We start from the raw sequence: 21,131 nt of genomic DNA on the forward strand, positions 1-21,131 counted from the left end.
ATTGGGCTTTCTATACATACTCATAGACTCCTTCTGATGCTTCATAAGCCATATAGATGTCCATATCTGACCTTTTGAACTTATTTGTGGTCAAAGTGTCCTAACATTTTTTCAAACTATATAAAGTTATAGACTCCTTTTGATGATAAATCAGCTATAAAGAGGGCCCCTTTTGACCTCCTGAACATATTTCTGGCCAAAGAGTCCTCGATCTTGGGCTTTCTATACATACTCATAGACTCCTTCTGATGCTTCATAAGCCATATAGATGTCCATATCTGACCTTTTGAACTTATTTGTGGTCAAAGTGTCCTAACATTTTTTCAAACTATAAAAAGTTATAGACTCCTTTTGATGATAAATCAGCTATACAGAGTTCCCCTTTTAACCTCCAGAACATATTTCTGGCCAAAGAGTCCTCGATCTTATGCTTTCTATACATACTCATAGACTCCTTCTGATGCTTCATAAGCCATATTAGATGTCCATATCTGACCTTTTGAACTTATTTGTGGTCAAAGTGTCCTAAAAAAAAAATCAATCTATATAAAGTTATAGACTCCTTTTGATGATAAATCAGCTATAAAGAGGTCCCCTTTTGACCTCCTGAACATGTTTCTGGCCAAAGAGTCCTCAATCTTGGGCTTTCTATACATACTCATAGACTCCTTCTGGTGCTTCATAAGCCATATATATTTCCATATCTGACATTTTGAACTTATTTGTGGTCAAAGTGTCCTAAAAAAAATTCAAACTATATAAAGTTAAAGACTCCTTTTGATGATAAGTCAGCTATACAGAGGTCCCCTTTTGACCTCCTGAACATATTTCTGGCCAAAGAGTCCTCGATCTTGGGCTTTCTATACATACTCATAGACTCCTTCTGATGCTTCATAAGCCATATAAATGTCCATATCTGACCTTTTGAACTTATTTGTGGTCAAAGTGTCCTAAAAAAAATTCTAACTATATAAAGTTATAGACTCCTTTTGATGATAAATCAGCTATACAGAGGGCCCCTTTTGACCTCCAGAACATATTTCTGGCCAAAAAGTCCTCGATCTTATGCTTTCTATACATACTCATAGACTCCTTCTGATGCTTCATAAGCCATATAGATGTCCATATCTGACCTTTTGAACTTATTTGTGGTCAAAGTGTCCTAAAAAAAATTCAAACTATATAAAGTTATAGACTCCTTTTGATGATAAATCAGCTATACAGAGGTCCCCTTTTGACCTCCTGAACATGTTTCTGGCCAAAGAGTCCTCAATATTGGGCTTTCTATACATACTCATAGACTCCTTCTGATGCTTCATAAGCCATATAGATGTCCATATCTGACCTTTTGAACTTATTTGTGGTCAAAGTGTCCTAAAAAAAATTCTAACTATATAAAGTTATAGACTCCTTTTGATGATAAGTCAGCTATACAGAGGTCCCCTTTTGACCTCCTGAACATGTTTCTGGCCAAAGAGTCCTCAATATTGGGCTTTCTATACATACTCATAGACTCCTTCTGATGCTTCATAAGCCATATAGATGTCCATATCTGACCTTTTGAACTTATTTGTGGTCAAAGTGTCCTAACATTTTTTCAAACTATATAAAGTTATAGACTCCTTTTGATGATAAATCAGCTATAAAGAGGGCCCCTTTTGACCTCCTGAACATATTTCTGGCCAAAGAGTCCTCGATCTTGGGCTTTCTATACATACTCATAGACTCCTTCTGATGCTTCATAAGCCATATAGATGTCCATATCTGACCTTTTGAACTTATTTGTGGTCAAAGTGTCCTAACATTTTTTCAAACTATAAAAAGTTATAGACTCCTTTTGATGATAAATCAGCTATACAGAGTTCCCCTTTTAACCTCCAGAACATATTTCTGGCCAAAGAGTCCTCGATCTTATGCTTTCTATACATACTCATAGACTCCTTCTGATGCTTCATAAGCCATATTAGATGTCCATATCTGACCTTTTGAACTTATTTGTGGTCAAAGTGTCCTAAAAAAAAAATCAATCTATATAAAGTTATAGACTCCTTTTGATGATAAATCAGCTATAAAGAGGTCCCCTTTTGACCTCCTGAACATGTTTCTGGCCAAAGAGTCCTCAATCTTGGGCTTTCTATACATACTCATAGACTCCTTCTGGTGCTTCATAAGCCATATATATTTCCATATCTGACATTTTGAACTTATTTGTGGTCAAAGTGTCCTAAAAAAAATTCAAACTATATAAAGTTAAAGACTCCTTTTGATGATAAGTCAGCTATACAGAGGTCCCCTTTTGACCTCCTGAACATATTTCTGGCCAAAGAGTCCTCGATCTTGGGCTTTCTATACATACTCATAGACTCCTTCTGATGCTTCATAAGCCATATAAATGTCCATATCTGACCTTTTGAACTTATTTGTGGTCAAAGTGTCCTAAAAAAAATTCTAACTATATAAAGTTATAGACTCCTTTTGATGATAAATCAGCTATACAGAGGGCCCCTTTTGACCTCCAGAACATATTTCTGGCCAAAAAGTCCTCGATCTTATGCTTTCTATACATACTCATAGACTCCTTCTGATGCTTCATAAGCCATATAGATGTCCATATCTGACCTTTTGAACTTATTTGTGGTCAAAGTGTCCTAAAAAAAAAATCAATCTATATAAAGTTATAGACTCCTTTTGATGATAAATCAGCTATACAGAGGGCCCCTTTTGACCTCCTGAACATATTTCTGGCCAAAGAGTCCTCGATCTTGGGCTTTCTATACATACTCATAGACTCCTTCTAATGTTACATAAGCCATATAGATATCCATATATGACCTTTTGAACTTATTTCCGGTCATCAAAAGTTTTTAAACTATATAAAGTTATAGACTCCTTCTGATGATAAATCAGCTATACAGAGGTCCCCTTTTGACCTACTGAACATATTTCTGGCCAAAGAGTCCTAAAAGATTAACACTATACATTCAGACTGATATCTTCGGATGTTATATCATCCTGACAAAAGTCCATATTTGACCTACCGAATTTTTTTCTGGCCAAGGAGTGAGTACTCGAAACTTGACCTTTCCATATATACTTGTTGACTCTTTCTGATGTTACGTCAGACATACAGAATTCCGTATTTGACCCAAGGAACATATTTCTGGCCAAAGAGTCCTCGATCTTAGGCTTTCTATACATACTCATAGACTCCTTCTGATGCTTCATAAGCCATATTGATGTCCATATCTGACCTTTTGAACTTATTTCTGGTCAAAGTGTCCTCAAAATTTTTCAAACTATATAAAGTTATAGTCTCCTTCTGATAATAAATCAGCTATACAAAGGTCACCTTTTGACCTTCTGAACATATTTCTGGCCAAAGAGGTCTTGAACATTATCTTGCTATACTACAGATTGACTTCTTGTGATGTTATATTAACCAGCCAGCAGTCTATTTTTGACCTACTGAAAATATTTCTGGCCAGAGTCCGTGAACATTAACTCACTATACAATATAGACTGACATCTTGCAATGCCAAACCAGGCAGGCAGTAGTCCATATTTGACCGATTGAAAAAAAAATTGACCAAAGAGTTCTCAAAAGGATTTTGTCTATCATAATCTATAGACTCCTTCTGATGTTAAATCAGTCATACAGAAGTCCATATTTGACCTACCGAAAATATTACTGGCCAAAGAGTCCTTAAAGATTAACACTATACATTCAGATTGATATCTTCGGATGTTATATCATCATGACAAAAGTCCATATTTGACATACTGAAATTGTTTCTGGTCAAAGAGTCTAAACTTGACCATTCTATATATACTCATTGACTCTTTCTGATTCTTCATTAGCTATATAGATGTCCATATCTGACGAATTGAAAATATTTTTGGCAAAAAGGTCCTCACAAGTTAACTTACTAAATACTCATAGACTTCATCTGATGATACATCACTTTAACAGGTATGTGACCCTCTGAATATATTTTTGGCCAAAGAATCATTGAACATTAACTCTCTATACATATTGACTCAAGAGTCAAAATTTGACCTCTTTTGGTCTGATTTATCATCAGATGGAGTCTATAATTTTACATAGTTTAAAAACTTTTGAGGAACCTTTGACCAGAAATAATAATAGGTCATAAATATGGACATAAATATGGCTTATGAAGAATCAGAATGAGACTATGAGTATGTATAGAAAGTTCAAGATTGGCCACAAATATGTTTTATATTTTTTGGCTGAAGTACTATCTGAAAGCGTCTATGAGTATGTATAGAAAGATCAAGGACTCTTCCAGCCAGAAATATGTTCAATTGTCAAATATGGATAATAGCCTGGGTGATGAAAAATCAGAAGGAGAAAGTAATTATGTATAGATTATTAAAGTTCTAGGTCTCTTTGGCCAGATATATGTTCAATGGGTCAAATTTGGACTAACAATATGGTTGATTTAACATAAAAAGTAGTCGATGAGAATGCATATAAACATACCTTTTGACGACTCTTTTAGCCAGAAATATGTTCTCTTGGTCAAATATGGACTACTGTATGGTGGATGTAAAATCAAAAATAGTCTAGGAGAAGGAACAGTAAGTTAAACTTTGATGATTCTTTTGCCAGAAATATGTTCAGTAGGTCAATAATTAACTTCTGTCTCAATGATGAAACATCAGAACAAGCCTATGATTATGTATAGAACGATCAAGATCGAGGACACTTTGGTTATAGAAATGTTCAATAGGTCAAATTTGAACTATACTGTATGGCTGATGAAACATCAGAAGGATTGTAAGAGCAATTAGTCTAGAAATTTAAAGTTCAAGGTCTCATGTCTAGAAATATGTTCAAAATATAAAATTTGAACTACTGTTCAAATACATTGGATAGCAGATCGGATAGAAGATACATAAATTAACAAGTCTACAAGTATGTTTAGAAAGTTCAAGATCGAGGACTCTATGGTCGGAAATATATTTAATGGGTCAAGTATGGACATCTTTCAGGCTGATGAAACATCGGAAGTTGTCAATGAGCATGTACAGAAAGGTCAAGATCAGGGACTCTTTGACCATAAATATGTTAGTAGGTTAAATATGGACTTTTGTATGGCTAATGTCAATAAGAGAAGTCAATAAGCAGAGAAAGTTAATGTTCAAAGACTGGCCAAAAATGTGTTCAGTAGTTCAAATAGGAACCTCTGTATGGCTGAATTAACATAATAAGAAACCCTTTGAGGACCATTTGACCAGAAATAAGTTCAATAGGCCAAATATGGAATTCTATATGTGGCTTATGAACCATCAGAAGGAGTCTAGGAGTGAGAATGCAAAGTTCAAGATTGAGGACTCTTTTTTATCAGAAGGAGTCTATAACTTTATATAGTTTGAAAAAATTTGAGGACACTTTGAGCAGAAATAAGTTCAAAAGGTCGGATATGGACATCAATATGGCTTATGAAGCATCAGAAGGAGTCTATGAGTATGTATAGAAAGCCCAAGATCGAGGACTCTTGGCAAGAAATATGTTCCTTGGGTCAAATATGGAATTCTGTATGTCTGACGTAACATCAGAAAGAGTCAACAAGTATATATGGAAAGGTCAAGTTTCGAGTACTCACTCCTTGGCCAGAAAAAAATTTGGTAGGTCAAATATGGACTTTTGTCAGGATGATATAACATCCGAGGATATCAGTCTGAATGTATAGTGTTAATCTTTTAGGACTCTTTGGCCAGAAATATGTTCAGTAGGTCAAAAGGGGACCTCTGTATAGCTGATTTATCATCAGAAGGAGTCTATAACTTTATATAGTTTGAAAAATTTTGAGGACACTTTGACCAGAAATAAGTTCAAAAGGACAGATATGGACATCTATATGGCTTATGAAGCATCACAAGGAGTTGGACTATGAGTATGTATAGAAAGCCCAAGATCGAGGAATCTTTGCCCAAAAAAATGTTCTTTAGGTCAAATATGGACTTCTGTATGGCTGACGTAACATCAGAAAAAGTCAACGAGTATATATGGAAAGGTCAAGTTTCGAGTACTCCTTGGCCAGAAAAAAATTCAGTATGTCAAATATGGACTTTTGTCAGGATGATATAACATCCGAAGATATCAATCTGAATGTATAGTGTTAATCATTTAGGACTCTTTGGCCAGAAATATGTTCAGTAGGTCTAAAGGGGACCTCTGTATAGCTGATTTATCATCAAAAGGAGTCTAAAAGTTTATTTGGTTTGAAAAAATTTTAGGACACTTTGACCACAAATAAGTTCAAAAGGTCAGATATGGCCATCTATATGGCTTATGAAGCATCAGAAGGAGTCTATGAGTATGTATAGAAAGCCCAAGATCGAGGACTCTTTGGCCAGAAATATGTTCAGGAGGTCAAAAGGGGACCTCTGTATAGCTGATTTATCTTTAAAAGGAGTCTATAACTTTATATAGTTTGAAAAATTTTGAGGACACTTTGACCACAAATAAGTTCAAAAGGTCATATGGCTTATGAAGCATCAGAAGTAATCTATGAGTATGCATAGAAAGCCCAATATTGAGGACTCTTTGGCCAGAAACATGTTCAGGAGGTCAAAAGGGGACCTCTGCATAGCTGACTTATCATCAAAAGGAGTCTATAACTTTATATAGTTTGAATTTTTTTTAGGACACTTTGACCACAAATAAGTTCAAAATGTCAGATATGGACATCTATATGGCTTATGAAGCATAAGAACGAGGCTATGAGTATGTATAGAAAGCCCAAGATCGAGGACTCTTTGGCCAGAAATATGTTCAGGAGGTCAAAAGGGGACCTCTGTATAGCTGATTTATCTTTAAAAGGAGTCTATAACTTTATATAGTTTGAAAAATTTTGAGGACACTTTGACCACAAATAAGTTCAAAAGGTCATATGGCTTATGAAGCATCAGAAGTAATCTATGAGTATGCATAGAAAGCCCAATATTGAGGACTCTTTGGCCAGAAACATGTTCAGGAGGTCAAAAGGGGACCTCTGCATAGCTGACTTATCATCAAAAGGAGTCTATAACTTTATATAGTTTGAATTTTTTTTAGGACACTTTGACCACAAATAAGTTCAAAATGTCAGATATGGACATCTATATGGCTTATGAAGCATAAGAACGAGGCTATGAGTATGTATAGAAAGCCCAAGATCGAGGACTGTTTGGCCAGAAATATGTTCAGGAGGTCAAAAGGGGACCTCTGTATAGCTGATTTATCTTTAAAAGGAGTCTATAACTTTATATAGTTTGAAAAATTTTGAGGACACTTTGACCACAAATAAGTTCAAAAGGTCATATGGCTTATGAAGCATCAGAAGTAATCTATGAGTATGCATAGAAAGCCCAATATTGAGGACTCTTTGGCCAGAAACATGTTCAGGAGGTCAAAAGGGGACCTCTGCATAGCTGACTTATCATCAAAAGGAGTCTATAACTTTATATAGTTTGAATTTTTTTTAGGACACTTTGACCACAAATAAGTTCAAAATGTCAGATATGGACATCTATATGGCTTATGAAGCATCAGAAGGAGTCTATGAGTATGTATAGAAAAAGCAAGATCGAGGACTCTTTGGCCAGAAATACGTTCAGTAAGTCAGAAGGGGCCCTCTGTATAGCTGATTTATCATCAAAAGGAGTCTATAACCTTCTATAGTTTGAAAAAATGTTAGGACACTTTGACCACAAATAAGTTCAAAAGGTCAGATATGGACATCTATATGGCTTATGAAGCATAAGAACGAGGCTATGAGTATGTATAGAAAGCCCAAGATCGAGGACTCTTTGGCCAGAAATATGTTCAGGAGGTCAAAAGGGGACCTCTGTATAGCTGATTTATCTTTAAAAGGAGTCTATAACTTTATATAGTTTGAAAAATTTTGAGGACACTTTGACCACAAATAAGTTCAAAAGGTCATATGGCTTATGAAGCATCAGAAGTAATCTATGAGTATGCATAGAAAGCCCAATATTGAGGACTCTTTGGCCAGAAACATGTTCAGGAGGTCAAAAGGGGACCTCTGCATAGCTGACTTATCATCAAAAGGAGTCTATAACTTTATATAGTTTGAATTTGTTTTAGAACACTTTGACCACAAATAAGTTCAAAAGGTAAGATATGGACATCTATATGGCTTATGAAGCATCAGAAGGAGTCTATGAGTATGTATAGAAAGCCCAAGATCAAGGACTCTTTGGCCAGAAATATGTTCAGTAGGACAAAAGGGGCCCTCAGTATAGCTGATTCATATTTAAAAGGAGTCTATAACTTTAACTTTCAAAAGCGTACCTATGTATAGATCATTGTTATAACATTATGTGCTTTGCACAAACGATCTAACGTTGAGCATCATTAAAGAAACCTAGGTTATGCACTTCGTGCATTGCATTGCACACCAAAACTAACTCAATGCCATGTTCATTGGAGAGATAACATCTGTGTTGTTGCTTTGCACAAACTGTCTAACGTTGTGCATTGAAGAAAAACATATAGTCTGTGCACTACTTGCATTACATTGCACAACTGAACTTGTTCACTTGTTCATCGATTACATGTTCATTAAAGAGATAACATGTGTGTTGTTGCATTGCATTGCATTGCACACACGATCTAACGTTGTGCATTGAAGAATAATATAGGCTATGCAAACGATCTAACGTTGTGCACTGAAGAATAACATATAGGTTATGCACTTTTTGCATTGCATTGCACATCAGAACTTCCTCATTCCCATGTTGATTAAAGACATAACGAGTGTTTTTGCATTGCTTTGTATTGCATTATATTGATTTTGCATTGCTTTGCACTGCATTGCGTTGCATTGCATTGCATTGCACTAACGATCTAACGTTGTGCACTGAAGAATAACATAGGTTATGCACTTTTCGCATTGCATTGCATTGCATACCAGAACTAAATCATTCCCATGTTCATTAAAGAGATAACGTGTGTTGTTGCATTGCATTGCATTGCATTACACAAACGATCTAACGTTGTGCACTGAAGAAAAACATATAGGTTATCCACTTTTTGCATTGCATTGCATTGCACACCAGAACTAAATCATTCCCATGTTCATTAAAGTGATAATGTGTGTTGTTGCATTGCATTGTATTTCATTGCATTGCATTGCTTTGCACTGCATTGCTTTGCACTGCTTTGCACTGCTTTGCATTGCACTAACGATCTAACGTTGTGCACTGAAGAAAACATATAGGTTATGCACTTATTGCATTGCATTGCATTGCACACTAGAACTACCTCATTCCCATGTTGATTAAAGACATAACGTGTGTTGTTGCATTACGTTGCATTGCATTGCATTGCACTAACGATCTAACTTTGTGCACTGAAGAATAACATGTTATGCACTTTTCGCATTGCATTGCATTGCACACCAGAACTAAATCATTCCCATGTCATTATAGAGATGATATGTGTGTTGTTGCATTGCATTGCTTTGCATTGCATTGCATTGCATTGCTTTGCTTTGCATTGCATTGTATTGCATTACATTGCACTAACGATCTAACGTTGTGCAGTGAAGATTAACATATAGGTATGCACTTTTCGCATTGCATTGCATTGCACACCAGAACTAAATCATTCCCATGTTCATTAAAGAGATAACGTTTGTTGGTGCATTGCATTGCATTGCACAAACGATCTAACGTTGTGCACTGAAGAATAACATATAGGTTATGCACTTTTCGCATTTGCATTGCATTGCACACCAGAAAAAAATCATTCCCATGTTCATTATAGAGATGATATGTGTGTTGTTGCATTGCAATGCATTGCATTGCATTGCATTGCATTGGCTTGCATTGCTTTGCTTTGCTTTGCTTTGCTTTGCTTTGCTTTGCTTTGCTTTGCATTGCATTACATTGCACTAACGATCTAACGTTGTGCACTGAAGAATAACATATAGGTTATGCACTTTTTGCACTGCATTGCGTTGCACACCAGAACTAAATCATTCCCATGTTCATTAAAGATATAACGTGTGTTGGTACATTGCATTGCATTTCATTGCATTGCACAAACGATCTAACGTTCTGCACTGAAGAATAACATATAGGTTATGCACTTTTCGCATTTGCATTGCATTGCACACCAGAAAAAAATCATTCCCATGTTCATTATAGAGATGATATGTGTGTTGTTGCATTGCATTGCATTGCATTGCATTGCATTGCACTAACGATCTAACGTTGTGCACTGAAGAATAACATGTAGGTTATGCACTTTTCGCATTGCATTGCATACCAGAACTAAATCAATCCCATGTTCATTAAAGTGATAATGTGTGTTGTTGCATTGCATTGTATTGCATTGCATTGCATTGCATTGCTTTGCACACCAGAACTACCTCATTCTCATGTTGATTAAAGACATAACGTGTGTTGTTGCATTGCATTGCATTGCATTGCATTGATTTGCATTGCATTGCACTGCATTGCACTGCATTGCACTGCATTGCACTGCATTGCACTGCATTGCATTGCATTGGCTTGCATTGCATTGCACTAACGATCTAACGTTGTGCACTGAAGAATAACATATAGGTTATGCTCTTTTCGCATTGCATTGCACACCAGAACAAAATCATTCCCAAGTTCATTATAGAGATGATATGTGTCTTGTTGCATTGCATTGCATTGATTTGCATTGCTTTGCATTGCATTGCATTGCACTGCACAAACGATCTAACGTTGTGCTCTGAAGAGTAACATATAGGTTATGCACTTTTCGCATTTGCATTGCATTGCACACCAGAACAAAATCATTCCTATGTTCATTATAGAGATGATATGTGTGTTGTTGTATTGAATTGCATTGATTTGCATTGCTTTGCATTGCATTGCATTGCACTAACGATCTTACATTGTGCACTGAAGAAAAACATATAGGTTATGCACTTTTTGCATTGCACACCAGAACTAAATCATTCCCATGTTCATTAAAGACATAACGTGTTTTGCTGCATTGCATTGTATTGCATTGCATTGATTTGCATTGCATTGCATTGCACTGCATTGTATTGCATTGCATTGCACTGCTTTGTATTGCATTGCATTGCATTGCATTGCACTGCTTTGTACTGCTTTGCACTGCTTTGCATTGCATTGCATTATATTGATTTGCATTGCTTTGCACTGCATTGCATTGGATTGCACTAACGATCTTACGTTGTGCACTGAAGAAAAACATATAGGTTATGCACTTTTTGCATTGCATTGCATTGCACACCAGAACTAAATCATTCACATGTTCATTAAAGACATAACGTGTGTTGTTGCATTGCATTGTATTGCATTGCATTGCATTGATTTGCATTGCATTGCTTTGCATTGCAAAGAATAACATATTCTAACATACTGAAGAATAACATATAGGTATGCACTTTTTGCACTGCATTGCATTGCACACCAGAACTGCCTCATTCTCATGTTGATTAAAGACATAACGTGTGTTGTTGCACTGCATTGTATTGCATTTCATTGCATTTCATTGATCTGCATTGCATTGATCTGCATTGCATTGCACTGCATTGCATTGCATAGCATTGCATTGCATTACATTGCACTAACGATCTAACGTTGTGCACTGAAGAATAACATATAGGTATGCACTTTTTGCACTGCATTGCATTGCACACCAGAACTAAATCATTCCTATGTTCATTAAAGAGATAACGTTTGTTGGTGCATTGCATTGCATTGCATTGCATTGCACAAACGATCTAACGTTGTGCACTGAAGAATAATATATAGGTTATGCACTTTTCGCATTGCATTGCATTGCACACCAGAACTAAATCATTCCTATGTTCATTATAGAGATGATGTGTGTGTTGTGGCATTGCATTGCATTGCATTGCATTGCATTGCATTGCATTGCATTGCATTGCATTGCATTGCATTGCATAGCATTGCATAGCATTGCATAGCATTACATTGATTTGCATTGCATTGCATTGCATTGCACTAACGATCTAACGTTGTGCACTGAAGAATAACATATAGGTTATGCTCTTTTCGCATTGCATTGCACACCAGAACAAAATCATTCCCAAGTTCATTATAGAGATGATATGTGTCTTGTTGCATTGCATTGCATTGATTTGCATTGCTTTGCATTGCATTACATTGCATTGCACTGCACAAACGATCTAACGTTGTGCACTGAAGAATAACATTTAGGTTATGCTCTTTTCGCATTGCATTGCACACCAGAACAAAATCATTCCCAAGTTCATTATAGAGATGATATGTGTCTTGTTGCATTGCATTGCATTGCACTGCACAAACGATCTAACGTTGTGCTCTGAAGAGTAACATATAGGTTATGCACTTTTCGCATTTGCATTGCATTGCACACCAGAACAAAATCATTCCTATGTTCATTATAGAGATGATATGTGTGTTGTTGTATTGAATTGCATTGATTTGCATTGCTTTGCATTGCATTGCATTGCACTAACGATCTTACATTGTGCACTGAAGAAAAACATATAGGTTATGCACTTTTTGCATTGCACACCAGAACTAAATCATTCCCATGTTCATTAAAGACATAACGTGTTTTGCTGCATTGCATTGTATTGCATTGCATTGATTTGCATTGCATTGCATTGCACTGCATTGTATTGCATTGCATTGCACTGCTTTGTATTGCATTGCATTGCATTGCATTGCACTGTTTTGTACTGCTTTGCACTGCTTTGCACTGCTTTGCACTGCTTTGCATTGCATTGCATTATATTGATTTGCATTGCTTTGCACTGCATTGCATTGGATTGCACTAACGATCTTACGTTGTGCACTGAAGAAAAACATATAGGTTATGCACTTTTTGCATTGCATTGCATTGCACACCAGAACTAAATCATTCACATGTTCATTAAAGACATAACGTGTGTTGTTGCATTGCATTGCATTGCATTGCATTGCATTGCATTGATTTGCATTGCATTGCTTTGCATTGCAAAGAATAACATATTCTAACATACTGAAGAATAACATATAGGTATGCACTTTTTGCACTGCATTGCATTGCACACCAGAACTGCCTCATTCTCATGTTGATTAAAGACATAACGTGTGTTGTTGCACTGCATTGTATTGCATTTCATTGCATTTCATTGATCTGCATTGCATTGATCTGCATTGCATTGCACTAACGATCTAACGTTGTGCACTGAAGAATAACATATAGGTATGCACTTTTTGCACTGCATTGCATTGCACACCAGAACTAAATCATTCCTATGTTCATTAAAGAGATAACGTTTGTTGGTGCATTGCATTGCATTGCATTGCATTGCACAAACGATCTAACGTTGTGCACTGAAGAATAACATATAGGTTATGCACTTTTCGCATTTGCATTGCATTGCACACCAGAACAAAATCAGTCCTATGTTCATTATAGAGATGATGTGTGTGTTGTTGCATTGCATTGCATTGCATTGCATTGCATAGCATTACATTGATTTGCATTGCTTTGCACTGCATTGCATTGCATTGCATTGCACTAACGATCTTACGTTGTGCACTGAAGAAAAACATATAGGTTATGCACTTTTTGCATTGCATTGCATTGCACACCAGAACTAAATCATTCCCATGTTCATTAAAGACATAACGTGTGTTGTTGCATTGCATTGTATTGCATTGCATTGATTTGCATTGATTTGCATTGCATTGCATTGCATTGCACTAACGATCTAACGTTGTGCACTGAAGAATAACATATAGGTTATGCACTTTTCGCATTTGCATTGCATTGCACACAGGAACAAAATCATTCCTATGTTCATTATAGAGATCTTATGTTTGTTGTTGCATTGCATTGCATTGCATTGCATTGCATTGCATTGCATTACATTGATTTGCATTGCTTTGCACTGCATTGCATTGCATTGCACTAACGATCTTACGTTGTGCACTGAAGAAAAACATATAGGTTATGCACTTTTTGCATTGCATTGCACACCAGATCTAAATCATTCCCATGTTCAGTAAAGACATAACATGTGTTGTTGCATTGCATTTTATTGCATTGCATTGCATTGCATTGATTTGCATTGCATTGCATTGCATTGCATTGCATTGCATTGCATTGCATTGCATTGCACTAACGATCTAACGTTGTGCACTGAAGAATAACATGTAGGTTATGCACTTTTCGCATTGCATTGCATTGCATACCAGAACTAAATCAATCCCATGTTCATTAAAGTGATAATGTGTGTTGTTGCATTGCATTGTATTGCATTGCATTGCATTGCATTGCTTTGCACACCAGAACTACCTCATTCTCATGTTGATTAAAGACATAACGTGTGTTGTTGCATTGCATTGCATTGCATTGCATTGATTTGCATTGCATTGCACTGCATTGCACTGCATTGCACTGCATTGCACTGCATTGCACTGCATTGCACTGCATTGCACTGCATTGCATTGCATTGCATTGCTTTGCACTGCATTGCTTTGGACTGCATTGCTTTGCACTGCATTGCTTTGCACTACTTTGCAATGCTTTGCATTGCACTAACGATCTAACGTTGTGCACTGAAGAATAACATAGGGATGCACTTTTTGCACTGCATTGCATTGCACACCAGAACTACCTCATTCTCATGTTGATTAAAGACATAACGTGTGTTGTTGCATTGCATTGTATTGCATTATATTGATTTTGCATTGATTTGCATTGCTTTGCACTGCATTGCATTGCATTGCACTAACGATCTAACGTTGTGCACTGAAGAATAACATAGGTTATGCACTTTTCGCATTGCATTGCATTGCATACCAGAACTAAATCATTCCCATGTTCATTAAAGAGATAACGTGTGTTGTTGCATTGCATTGCATTGCATTACACAAACGATCTAACGTTGTGCACTGAAGAAAAACATATAGGTTATCCACTTTTTGCATTGCATTGCATTGCACACCAGAACTAAATCATTCCCATGTTCATTAAAGTGATAATGTGTGTTGTTGCATTGCATTGTATTTCATTGCATTGCATTGCTTTGCACTGCATTGCTTTGCACTGCTTTGCACTGCTTTGCATTGCACTAACGATCTAACGTTGTGCACTGAAGAAAACATATAGGTTATGCACTTATTGCATTTGCATTGCATTGCACACCAGAAAAAAATCATTCCCATGTTCATTATAGAGATGATATGTGTGTTGTTGCATTGCATTGCATTGCATTGCATTGCATTGCATTGCATTGCACTAACGATCTAACGTTGTGCACTGAAGAATAACATGTAGGTTATGCACTTTTCGCATTGCATTGCATACCAGAACTAAATCAATCCCATGTTCATTAAAGTGATAATGTGTGTTGTTGCATTGCATTGCATTGCTTTGCACACCAGAACTACCTCATTCTCATGTTGATTAAAGACATAACGTGTGTTGTTGCATTGCATTGCATTGCATTGCATTGATTTGCATTGCATTGCACTGCATTGCACTGCATTGCACTGCATTGCACTGCATTGCACTGCATTGCACTGCATTGCATTGCATTGGCTTGCATTGCATTGCACTAACGATCTAACGTTGTGCACTGAAGAATAACATATAGGTTATGCTCTTTTCGCATTGCATTGCACACCAGAACAAAATCATTCCCAAGTTCATTATAGAGATGATATGTGTCTTGTTGCATTGCATTGCATTGATTTGCATTGCTTTGCATTGCATTGCATTGCACTGCACAAACGATCTAACGTTGTGCTCTGAAGAGTAACATATAGGTTATGCACTTTTCGCATTTGCATTGCATTGCACACCAGAACAAAATCATTCCTATGTTCATTATAGAGATGATATGTGTGTTGTTGTATTGAATTGCATTGATTTGCATTGCTTTGCATTGCATTGCATTGCACTAACGATCTTACATTGTGCACTGAAGAAAAACATATAGGTTATGCACTTTTTGCATTGCACACCAGAACTAAATCATTCCCATGTTCATTAAAGACATAACGTGTTTTGCTGCATTGCATTGTATTGCATTGCATTGATTTGCATTGCATTGCATTGCACTGCATTGTATTGCATTGCATTGCACTGCTTTGTATTGCATTGCATTGCATTGCATTGCACTGCTTTGTACTGCTTTGCACTGCTTTGCAGTGCATTGCATTATATTGATTTGCATTGCTTTGCACTGCATTGCATTGGATTGCACTAACGATCTTACGTTGTGCACTGAAGAAAAACATATAGGTTATGCACTTTTTGCATTGCATTGCATTGCACACCAGAACTAAATCATTCACATGTTCATTAAAGACATAACGTGTGTTGTTGCATTGCATTGTATTGCATTGCATTGCATTGATTTGCATTGCATTGCTTTGCATTGCAAAGAATAACATATTCTAACATACTGAAGAATAACATATAGGTATGCACTTTTTGCACTGCATTGCATTGCACACCAGAACTGCCTCATTCTCATGTTGATTAAAGACATAACGTGTGTTGTTGCACTGCATTGTATTGCATTTCATTGCATTTCATTGATCTGCATTGCATTGATCTGCATTGCATTGCACTGCATTGCATTGCATAGCATTGCATTGCATTACATTGCACTAACGATCTAACGTTGTGCACTGAAGAATAACATATAGGTATGCACTTTTTGCACTGCATTGCATTGCACACCAGAACTAAATCATTCCTATGTTCATTAAAGAGATAACGTTTGTTGGTGCATTGCATTGCATTGCATTGCATTGCACAAACGATCTAACGTTGTGCACTGAAGAATAATATATAGGTTATGCACTTTTCGCATTGCATTGCATTGCACACCAGAACTAAATCATTCCTATGTTCATTATAGAGATGATGTGTGTGTTGTGGCATTGCATTGCATTGCATTGCATTGCATTGCATTGCATAGCATTGCATAGCATTGCATAGCATTACATTGATTTGCATTGCATTGCATTGCATTGCACTAACGATCTAACGTTGTGCACTGAAGAATAACATATAGGTTATGCTCTTTTCGCATTGCATTGCACACCAGAACAAAATCATTCCCAAGTTCATTATAGAGATGATATGTGTCTTGTTGCATTGCATTGCATTGATTTGCATTGCTTTGCATTGCATTACATTGCATTGCACTGCACAAACGATCTAACGTTGTGCACTGAAGAATAACATTTAGGTTATGCTCTTTTCGCATTGCATTGCACACCAGAACAAAATCATTCCCAAGTTCATTATAGAGATGATATGTGTCTTGTTGCATTGCATTGCATTGCACTGCACAAACGATCTAACGTTGTGCTCTGAAGAGTAACATATAGGTTATGCACTTTTCGCATTTGCATTGCATTGCACACCAGAACAAAATCATTCCTATGTTCATTATAGAGATGATATGTGTGTTGTTGTATTGAATTGCATTGATTTGCATTGCTTTGCATTGCATTGCATTGCACTAACGATCTTACATTGTGCACTGAAGAAAAACATATAGGTTATGCACTTTTTGCATTGCACACCAGAACTAAATCATTCCCATGTTCATTAAAGACATAACGTGTTTTGCTGCATTGCATTGTATTGCATTGCATTGATTTGCATTGCATTGCATTGCACTGCATTGTATTGCATTGCATTGCACTGCTTTGTATTGCATTGCATTGCATTGCATTGCACTGTTTTGTACTGCTTTGCACTGCTTTGCACTGCTTTGCACTGCTTTGCATTGCATTGCATTATATTGATTTGCATTGCTTTGCACTGCATTGCATTGGATTGCACTAACGATCTTACGTTGTGCACTGAAGAAAAACATATAGGTTATGCACTTTTTGCATTGCATTGCATTGCACACCAGAACTAAATCATTCACATGTTCATTAAAGACATAACGTGTGTTGTTGCATTGCATTGCATTGCATTGCATTGCATTGCATTGATTTGCATTGCATTGCTTTGCATTGCAAAGAATAACATATTCTAACATACTGAAGAATAACATATAGGTATGCACTTTTTGCACTGCATTGCATTGCACACCAGAACTGCCTCATTCTCATGTTGATTAAAGACATAACGTGTGTTGTTGCACTGCATTGTATTGCATTTCATTGCATTTCATTGATCTGCATTGCATTGATCTGCATTGCATTGCACTAACGATCTAACGTTGTGCACTGAAGAATAACATATAGGTATGCACTTTTTGCACTGCATTGCATTGCACACCAGAACTAAATCATTCCTATGTTCATTAAAGAGATAACGTTTGTTGGTGCATTGCATTGCATTGCATTGCATTGCACAAACGATCTAACGTTGTGCACTGAAGAATAACATATAGGTTATGCACTTTTCGCATTTGCATTGCATTGCACACCAGAACAAAATCAGTCCTATGTTCATTATAGAGATGATGTGTGTGTTGTTGCATTGCATTGCATTGCATTGCATTGCATTGCATTGCATTGCATTGCATTGCATTGCATAGCATTACATTGATTTGCATTGCTTTGCACTGCATTGCATTGCATTGCATTGCACTAACGATCTTACGTTGTGCACTGAAGAAAAACATATAGGTTATGCACTTTTTGCATTGCATTGCATTGCACACCAGAACTAAATCATTCCCATGTTCATTAAAGACATAACGTGTGTTGTTGCATTGCATTGTATTGCATTGCATTGATTTGCATTGATTTGCATTGCATTGCATTGCATTGCACTAACGATCTAACGTTGTGCACTGAAGAATAACATATAGGTTATGCACTTTTCGCATTTGCATTGCATTGCACACAGGAACAAAATCATTCCTATGTTCATTATAGAGATCTTATGTTTGTTGTTGCATTGCATTGCATTGCATTGCATTGCATTGCATTGCATTGCATTACATTGATTTGCATTGCTTTGCACTGCATTGCATTGCATTGCACTAACGATCTTACGTTGTGCACTGAAGAAAAACATATAGGTTATGCACTTTTTGCATTGCATTGCACACCAGATCTAAATCATTCCCATGTTCAGTAAAGACATAACATGTGTTGTTGCATTGCATTTTATTGCATTGCATTGCATTGCATTGATTTGCATTGCATTGCATTGCATTGCATTGCATTGCATTGCATTGCATTGCATTGCACTAACGATCTAACGTTGTGCACTGAAGAATAACATGTAGGTTATGCACTTTTCGCATTGCATTGCATTGCATACCAGAACTAAATCAATCCCATGTTCATTAAAGTGATAATGTGTGTTGTTGCATTGCATTGTATTGCATTGCATTGCATTGCATTGCTTTGCACACCAGAACTACCTCATTCTCATGTTGATTAAAGACATAACGTGTGTTGTTGCATTGCATTGCATTGCATTGCATTGATTTGCATTGCATTGCACTGCATTGCACTGCATTGCACTGCATTGCACTGCATTGCACTGCATTGCACTGCATTGCACTGCATTGCATTGCATTGCATTGCTTTGCACTGCATTGCTTTGGACTGCATTGCTTTGCACTGCATTGCTTTGCACTACTTTGCAATGCTTTGCATTGCACTAACGATCTAACGTTGTGCACTGAAGAATAACATAGGGATGCACTTTTTGCACTGCATTGCATTGCACACCAGAACTACCTCATTCTCATGTTGATTAAAGACATAACGTGTGTTGTTGCATTGCATTGTATTGCATTTCATTGCATTACATTGATTTGCATTGCTTTGCACTGCATTGCATTGCATTGCACTAACGATCTAACGTTGTGCACTGAAGAATAACATATAGGTTATGCTCTTTTCGCATTGCATTGCACACCAGAACAAAATCATTCCCAAGTTCATTATAGAGATGATATGTGTCTTGTTGCATTGCATTGCATTGCATTGCACTAACGATCTAACGTTGTGCACTGAAGAATAACATATAGGTTATGCACTTTTCGCATTTGCATTGCATTGCACACCAGAACAAAATCATTCCTATGTTCATTATAGAGATGATATGTGTGTTGTTGCATTGCATTGCATTGCATTGCATTGCATTGCATAGCATTACATTGATTTGCATTGCTTTGCACTGCATTGCATTGCATTGCACTAACGATCTTACGTTGTGTACTGAAGAAAAACATATAGGTTATGCACTTTTTGCATTGCATTGCATTGCACACCAGAACTAAATCATTCCCATGTTCATTAAAGACATAACGTGTGTTGTTGCATTGCATTGTATTGCATTGCATTGCATTGATTTGCATTGATTTGCATTGATTTGCATTGCATTGCATTGCACTAACGATCTAACGTTGTGCACTGAAGAATAACATGTAGGTTATGCACTTTTCGCATTGCATTGCATTGCATACCAGAACTAAATCATTCCCATGTTCATTAAAGTGATATGTGTGTTGTTGCATTGCATTGTATTGCATTGCATTGCATTGCTTTGCACTGCATTGCATTGCGCTGCATTGCTTTGCACTGCTTTGCACTGCTTTGCATTGCACTAACGATCTAACGTTGTGCACTGAAGAATAACATAGGTATGCACTTTTTGCACTGCATTGCACACCAGAACAGGAATGATTTAGTTCTGGTGTGCAATGCAATGCAGTGCAAAAAGTGCATACCTGTATGTTATTCTTCAGTGCACAACGTTAGATCGTTAGTGCAATGCAATGCAGATCAATGCAATGCAGATCAATGAAATGCAATGAAATGCAATACAATGCAGTGCAACAACACACGTTATGTCTTTAATCAACATTGATTTGCATTGCTTTGCACTGCATTGCATTGCATTGCACTAACGATCTTACGTTGTGCACTGAAGAAAAACATATAGGTTATGCACTTTTTGCATTGCATTGCACACCAGATCTAAATCATTCCCATGTTCAGTAAAGACATAACATGTGTTGTTGCATTGCATTTTATTGCATTGCATTGCATTGATTTGCATTGCATTGCATTGCATTGCATTGCATTGCATTGCATTGCACTAACGATCTAACGTTGTGCACTGAAGAATA

The sequence above is a fragment of the Abramis brama genome (assembly GCF_963993115.1).
Source record: "Abramis brama genome assembly, chromosome: 10".
In the NCBI taxonomy this organism is placed as follows: domain Eukaryota; kingdom Metazoa; phylum Chordata; class Actinopteri; order Cypriniformes; family Leuciscidae; genus Abramis; species Abramis brama.